Source organism: Diprion similis, chromosome 10 (assembly GCF_021155765.1).
Source record: "Diprion similis isolate iyDipSimi1 chromosome 10, iyDipSimi1.1, whole genome shotgun sequence".
In the NCBI taxonomy this organism is placed as follows: domain Eukaryota; kingdom Metazoa; phylum Arthropoda; class Insecta; order Hymenoptera; family Diprionidae; genus Diprion; species Diprion similis.
The window spans coordinates 21,053,600-21,062,417 of NC_060114.1; positions in this window are offsets into that span (position 1 = coordinate 21,053,600).

An 8,818-nucleotide genomic window follows, 5' to 3' on the forward strand; every position below is an offset into this window, starting at 1 on the left:
TTTTTTCATTCGTTTTCCCTTGACCAATTTTTTCTTCAAGAAAGAAATAAACTTACAGTCAAGCTTCGTTATATCGTCAAGTTTCATGATTTTTTGTTCACTTTTTTTCTTCAACCCTTTGCCCAAGTCTCAATAATCCGTGACAAAGTTTATCTTCGTCACTGCAACCATACCTACCGCGCGATGTTGCAAAACACGTTGCACTCCTGCTCGGAAATTCTCGCCTATATTCACGCACTTCAATTTCGAGCTTTGCCGCTATGGCGTATCAAAATGTATGTAACATAAAATGGCACAGTATAACCAAGGTGTACGAGTTTGGAGATGGTCGAGTAACAGACATTAACGTATACGTCCTAAATAACTGGACATCGCTAAAGAGTTTACAGCGGGTGCGATTTTGTACAACGTTATACAGTATACTGCAGCGTCCCGGGCTGTAACTGCAGCAAGGCAGGGACTTTCGATTTTTTGTCAATGATTTTTTTACACCGCTAAACAAAGTAAATTATTTTACCTTTACAGCGGTAGATTAGTATTTTTTTACCGCCCTCGCGGCCAACGTTCAGGGTCATTTACGACCCTTTACGACGACTCCGGGTTCCAACCGGACTGTGCCGTTTTTTTCTTTCCCGTGGGCATTTCTTCGATGCTGGCATCGTGTAGCTATAGATATAAATAGTTGACTCGGGGTGGCAACGACGCTAGTCCGGTTAATATTTTGGCAAAATTGGGTGGGGATGACAACTTGGAAAGGCCAATATTTCGAAAAATAAAATAACGAAAGATGAACTGTTCGAAATCTTGATCTTTGAAAGTGTCGCCGATTAGAATGACTACCATAAACCAGTGACACAAGATTTCGAACAATTCATCTTTCGTTTCATTTTCACATGTTTGAAATCTCGATATATCGTCCATTTGCAATATTTTACCCTTCCAAGTGTTGACCCCCACCCGCAAAATTTTGCAAACAGCAGGTATAAATACCTGTTCATAACAAGCTATGCGGAATACACGCGTATAATATTCGTATTCATGCGCGAAGACCCTTTCTGCAGGGTTTCGCTCACGCCCTGCAGATACGTATAATACATAAAGGGCCGTGAAGTACATGCATATTTAATCTCCCGTATGATCCGCACGGTTTATGAAACATTAATATCCAATTTATTCCCCACGCGTAGGAATATAACAACCCTCCCCCCCCCCTGTCCCCGGCTAAACAGATTGTTATAGGTCCGTCAATCTGGGCGGCGCTCCGCGCTCACCCTTATAATACGGTAACCCGCGACCCCCGGGTCCCGTAGAATTCTCGTCGCCGAGTTTACGGAGTGAGGAGCAGTGCTGCCTCCCAGGATCGATCCTATACGCTGCATAAGATAAAGACTCCTTCCTACCAACATTGCTTGGACGTGAGACGCTATCTTATCGCTGGAGCCATTAAATATTGCAGTCTGCAATTGCATTATGCCATGGATGTTGACGTCCGTCTGTTCGGCGGCGGTTGATCGTACGATCCACGATCATACGTTTAGGGAAAATTTAATAAACCAGGAGGCGAAAAGCGTGTGGATATTAGGCTGGTTCATTTTGTACCGTTTTTGTTTTCAGCTAATTTTTGTTACTTTAAGATGCCACTCGAATAGAATGTGTTTATATATTTTATATCGTGGTACAATTAATCATTGTTCGTAAAAATCAGCACCGAAAACGAATTAGGGATATTAAGGTGATGTGATACTCCGCTCTTCCGCTCACAAAAACTGTTATCTAAATTTCTCCGAGACGATTAATCCTTCGGATAAAAGACGAGGACAGCCAACTGCGGCATTGTTAGGCGCAGTTCACTGTTGATTATGTATAAGTCCGTGAAGTGTGCACGAAAAAATAAATAAAAAATTTGAAATTAATAATTGGTAGGGACCTCTAAATATATTTTCCTACCTCCTCCAGATTCTATGACAACTTTTTTTCAGTATATGTCGCATATTTTTCGCGTGGCAAGTTAACAACAAAAAAGAAAAAGGTAAAAAAAATGAACCACCCTAAGTGCATATCTGCATTAGATCGTTGTTTTGTCCGTCTCAGATCGCGTGATGAAGGTGTAAGTCTATCGTCGGTAGTGGAATAAGTTGCAGGATATTGTTGTGCGCAAGGATAATCTGCAGGACGAGACCGAAACGGCGACCCGAGGTGCGTGACGAAGCTGGGAACGGTTCAATATTTGGACGACGTTACGAGACTGTGGATAATTGAGAAGTCAAAACTGTTACAGCGTCCTTCCAGCTCCGCGTTAAACCGTGAGGGCGTTTCGGCGTCGCTTCTTCATTCTCTGATTTTTTTCTTTTACCTACCCGCACGTCTTTGCTCTTGTCGGACAACATTGCACTGCAGTGTAATATATAACAGCTCGAATTTTCAACTCGAACAAAACTACGTTTCAAAGCAATCCTCGAGACTTTTCCAACGCAGCCGACAGACCGCAAATAATTCTTGCGTAACATTCGCGTTTCTTCGGTCTCTGCGTCAAAGACATTACCTATATCCACTGTGCACTGTCAAAAATGTAAAAGCTTTACGTTTAATCTGTGAAATATTGGAAATCCGGAAGACGCAGATTCATTAACGTTGAATAAATATTTTTTGAAAAACGACGAGTTCTTAGATCAACATAGAAAAATTTAATACGAATAATTCGAAGCAACAATTAACAGAAGTTACAAACAGATCATCCATTCTCGTCAATATCAAGTGGTTGAAAACGTCATTTCCATTCTGAAAAAAAAATAACTAAAAAAATTCAATGGAAATCAACCATCGTGGAATACAAGTACATCATTACAATTCTATATACATATACCTACCGAATAATAGAATTGGGAGAACAGTTTCACTAGACTGCATTCACAAACGAATATTCGTATTCCCATAACCAATCAGTTCGATAACCGATCGCCGGTTGCCGATGACGGGGGTGCTGGGCGAGAGGGGCAGGAGAAAAGAGACCTGCACGATAACGCGTATAAATTAATAGACCAATTAGTCACGGGTTGCATGATCGCCCCATCGATTCCATCGGGTCGAATTTAATCGCTGCTGAGGCTGTGGTAATCTCGACATGAGTTACAGCTAGATACATACGTATTGATGTAGTCCAGTGCAAGCTGTATCTGCTGTATTCATCATGTGTATTGCATTCGTGACGGTGCTGCAAATCCATACCTGCTACGTTATAGGGACCCGCACTTCCTATTGCAGTAACGCCGAAACTAAATGTCGTCTACAGATGATGAAGAGACTTTGAATGTGGATCATTTGTTCGTATCTACAAGAAAGTTGTTTCCAAGGAAAAAAAGTTTTTCAACGTCGAATCGATTTGTAGTTGGATATATTAGATACTATTTATGAAGATTCAAGATTCAGTTTTCATACGAATGTATCCTTTTTCTAATCGCATATAGGCAAAACCAATCTTATGCATTAGGCATCGCGTGTCTAATGGCATACAGTTGTAACCATACAAAAGGCGATCTCAGTGGCAAAAGGGCGTATATTTCTTTTCCACCATTCGTTCTGGAAATGATCCAAACGTATGATTCGATTGAAATTAAGCGTTTGAAAATATAAAGGTAAAAGGTGTTAGGCAGATACAACTTTAATTTCCCATTGATAAGTATAGGTACATGAATTAAAAAAGATCAAAACAGAAGGTTGTAGCCACCATTTTTTCCTAAAGTCGTTCTAAAAACCATTGAAACGCATGGACAAATGGAAGTTTGCGAAAATATAAAAATCATAAAAAAACATTTTGGGACATATTTTCTAATTTTTTTTTCTTTGCAATCATTTTAGGGACTCTTCGAATTAATCGAAAATCGATTAGGTATATTTGGTGATTCCTACAGCGCAGTGCCTATCCTTGTGTGGTCGGGAAGTCGATGTAGGTACCGCAGTAGCGTGAGACCCTCTAGCCTGCCGACGCTGCTCAGAAAACCGACCAATACACCTACTACATGGGCTGCAATCCGCGTACAAGAACAGTCGTAAATCCAGCGGTCCTCGTTGCGTAGATAATATGAAGGTGCAATATAGTTACAGCTACTATTCCGGCGAACCGGGTACCCGGTGTAACAGACACATTATACTGCTTCAGTACGGGACCGAGGCGGGTTTATGCGTTTATGCTCATGGTTGCGTTGGTCGCTACCTTTCTGACCAATCTTTTCTCTGTTTGGCCGGCATCCAGGGGTGGATTTCGAAACAACTGGATTTCGGAGACCGAGACGCACCCCGTCACAAGGAGCAAACTGCATCCAGGAACCCTGGATGCAGCCCTGAAGGCCCGATCCGCTTCTTCCTCCGTAGAGCCACCATGGCGACAAAAGAGTGTTGACGGTGAGTTAGCGAAAAGTTACAATGTCCCAGTCCTGAGTTAAATTAGTTTACTGCTAAACTGTAGTGAGCGCGGTCCTTAGCCGAACAGAAGGCAGGTATTTGAACGAGGTAGTAAATCTCCTGATGGTTTTATTTCGGTTTATTATCTACGCTCATATATACCATCCATAGCGGAACCTGCATTTTGCAGGGTAGACCGAAGCTAATTCAGCCGATCTCTTATAACTGCGGTACACATTCCGTAGGCTGCCGTCTCAACTATCCCACTATTCGGTACCTATAAACCAAGCATGTGTGATGCAGTACGTGCATCATGAGGTTCGACCTGCACTTGGTCGATGATTATCGGGGAATAGTGTCGTTTGATATTCTTGACTTGTATTACAAGAACATTGAGGTTAGAAAGGGTTTTTTCAGCACTCCAACCTCAAAATCGCGCCTTCTCGTACGAATAAGGTTTTTTGACTTGCTGATACAATACTCACCTTCGACGCAAATCCTAAACCTCACATGTTGTCAAAAAGTCTTATTCATACTCGTTACGAAATGTACTGTTATATATGTAACGCGAGCATGTTTTACACATTTTTCCATGCATGTTTTCCGTGCATAAAGTACCCGGTTTTATGACGGTCGAGTGAGTATGCGAATGCGCATGCGCGGAGTGCTGAAAAGGCCATTTTTCTAGGAGTTTAGTGGTCGTTTTTGTACGGCGCGCATGCCCTGTCGCGAACAAATTTGAGACTAGGCAGCCCTAACCTTAATTTCGTGCTTCGTGAAAAAGCGCATACCATACTGTTGTTATATAAAAAATCGTGTGCAACAAGGAGACAAAGATCTTTTCGCCTCGCGTATTTGCAATTTTCGCCTTCAGCTCACCTCCGACTCATTTTGCAAACTTACGCTCAGCTCGAAAACATCGAGTTTGCCTCCTCGTTACACAATATATACTATTATTCAAGTTAGCGGGAAACAATGTGGATCATACACCTGGTTGGATAATTACATATAATAATAATATTGCAGTATTGGGGTCTTTTCCAGCACCGCAGATGATTTCTTTCAATATGTCGATCCCGAAATGGCTGCATTGCGAATTGGGACGCGCGGTGCCAGGCGCGAGGTTGAGAAACGGGCAATAAGAAGGGTTGACGAATCCCGTGGGCGATGCGAAGTAGATCCCGCAAATACTCGGCAGGATTCACCTATAAATTAGGTAGTACGGTGAAAGGGCCACCGCAGTAGCCAATAAAGCTAACAAGAAGTAATACCGCCTTGCCGCGACCGGCGCCCTTTCCTGATTCATTATCCAATATCCTCGCGACGCATGAGACGACCTCGCCTCGATACCCGCCGTTCCCGGCACCGAACGAGATTTACGCCCACCGAGCTTTACAGGTGTACCTACGATGTATACCAATCCACGCGCATCCATAACCTGCACGGACTATTCACGACACTAGATACTTGACGTAACTGCATAAATGTTATATGTATACACGTATATCTAGTTTTGGATGTGCCATACATCCGCTCATGCATAGATACATCAAACTTACATATTATGTAAATTATTTGCATTGAATTACTAGGTTACGATGTAGCCATCCTTTTGATCCTTTATACCGTTGCGACGTCTCATCATTTCGCGATGAAAAGTGTTCATGCAATGCCTTTACACCGAATTAAAATGTGCTTAATGGACTTTGGTTGATATCTTATATGATAGACTTCTTACATACTTGACTTTTCAATTTTGGCGATTGTGATCCATTACTCGCATTTCGATTCGAGTCGACTGATTTATTGGAACGGAAATCTAATCTAACTCCTATACTCATACATAATTATGTCCTAATTAAAGAACCAACAAAGACGGCAGCCCTAACCTCTATAGTATCGTTGATGTAGATCGCATCATTGTATTTTTTCGATGTATGCGCATGTATAGTCTGAGCATCTGTGTTTTGTGTTCTATTCTATTCTAGTTCTATTAATTTAAAGTTTCGAGGTCATGTATGGTATTTTAATATCATAGGTTTTTTTATACATAGTCATTTATTTGTGGTGATTAGGAACGGTATTACTTGCCCCTTCAAGGGGCTAGTTGTTCCCGCATTGGGGTAAGTTGTTTCTCAGAAATAAATATTCGCTTCAAAATAAATATTTTGTATTTCAACACACAAGTTTTATTTAGTTATATTATTGAAATATACATACAAAAATATTTCCTTAAAAAAAAACGAAACATTTAATGGGTAGGTAATCATTTTCGCCTATTACTAAGTTAAAAATCATATAAATTCTATATTATAAACCGTTTTTTTTTAAAATTATAAGTTCATTATTCGGGGTTTAGCAGTCATGATGGTTTTAATGTAATGTGTGTTCAATCGTTTTCTATGATCCAGCGTTCTTAATATAACCTCACTGGTTTTTTCATAGATGTAAATTGTCACACTGGCCTTTAGGCCTTTTTCTATGTATTCGAATGCAAGTCCAAAAATTCTCTAGAAATTTTTTCATCTCAAATATAACTTAAATATCACTTCAGATTTAATATCTCATTGTGAAATATTTTCTCTCAATAAACGTTGTAGTTCTGGAGCCCCCCCCCCCCCCCCCCCCCTCTTCCGCCACACGCACACAAAAGGACCGAAGCGTCAAGTGAAAATGTCTGTTTACTGTTTACCCGATGACATCGAGAAAGTTCCACATTATAAACTGTATCTGCGACAATAACTAGCTACCTTATGACAAATCAGAGAGCCAGATCAATGCTTACGCACTGTGAAGGTAGCTTTTGGAAAACACGGTTTCAGTACTTCATTATATACTAAGCTGCTGTTGCCGAGTCTACAAGATATATTATGGTGGAAAATCTTTTGGAGGACATGGAAACAAACTGCGCCACTGACCCAGAGCCTGTTTGACTTCGGTACTAGCCCATGGAAGGAAGTATTATTAAAAGTGTACGGTACGTACACGGTATACTGCAATGCATATTATACTGCCGGGCGGAGCGAAAGTGTGCCAAGATTTAAACATTTCAAGATTTACGATAGGAAACCCGGGTCCGTACAGTGTACACATATAACTATACCTATACCTTATAGCTACTCGACTATGCCGAAACACTCGCAGCTAGTACACCTAAATAGACACAGCACTCTGTACGAGTTCGATGCGGAGAACTACCCTCGCCTTAAACGGCTGCAGTATGCCCCATTACGACACGGTAGCTCCATTCTTATGCGTGGACTTTTGCGCCCAAACTTTACGCACCCCCGCAATTAACTCGTCGCAAAGCCATCGGCCTGCCGGCGAGGGGTGAGAGTAGGAGAATAACTGAGAGGCGTCACTGCCTCCTGCCGCTTCGCTCATTCGCGCTTTCTCTCTGGCAGTTCTTCAAACAAGGAAATGCGTATATTCTGCTTGGAAAGTCGCGTTCGTGCACATAACCTGGGTGTAATTAAAAACCGTCACAAAAACGCGAGATTACTCGAAAATTCGTGAAGAAAAATGTCGAACAAAACGTTTGAGCTGTGGATCGACGAGCCTTACGACGAGGAAGCAAACAAAAACCTCGTTATCGTAGCTTCTGCTGTTCTGATTCTTCTTTTAGTCTTACTGCAAATCGAGTACATTATCGCTTCGAGGTGGTTCACTTAAATCATTCGTCGTTTCGTCCGACGCAGCCACGATGGGTTTGTGAATGCAGTATTTGTGAAATATATAATACATGTATTTCGTGTTGATGCAACAGCAACTACAGTTTGTTAGATTTGTAGTTATACTCACCTATCGTTCATATTTTCCAAAGAAATATACTGCATAAATTTAATTTTAATCCTCAATTGTTCAATTTTCTCTGTGTGACGTACTGCAGGATCGTTTTTATTCCTAAAATTGTATTCTAATTTCGACATTTATTTCTGATGTTAGAAAGAATCATCTTTCTTTACCGAGTATTATAGATAGGAGTTTATATATAATTACAGGTTCAGAATTAATTTTTCTCGATGAGAAAAGATTCCGTATTTGTATAATGCACACATTCCTTGCTCACTTTTGGCGTAATACGTAGTAGGAATTAATAAAATTTGGTAATATTTGAGAAATTCGAAGTTCCCAAAAGAACAAAAACTGAGCTCGAGGAATTTCTATTTGATACAGACGAAATTCAGTAGGAGGGTTAAGAGACTGAAAAGTAAAACAAAATCATTCTGGTGTATATATATATAACATAGATTTATATAATACAGAAGGCAAGAGACGGTAACGAATCCATCTTCGCGCCGCTACGCCAATTTTACTATTTTAGCTGCAGGATAAATCAGCAGTGTTTGTCTCTGCCACCGACCCGGTGCTGCAGCGGTAGCACCAGTAATAAATCTTGTTTTCGTCAACTTTCTCCGAG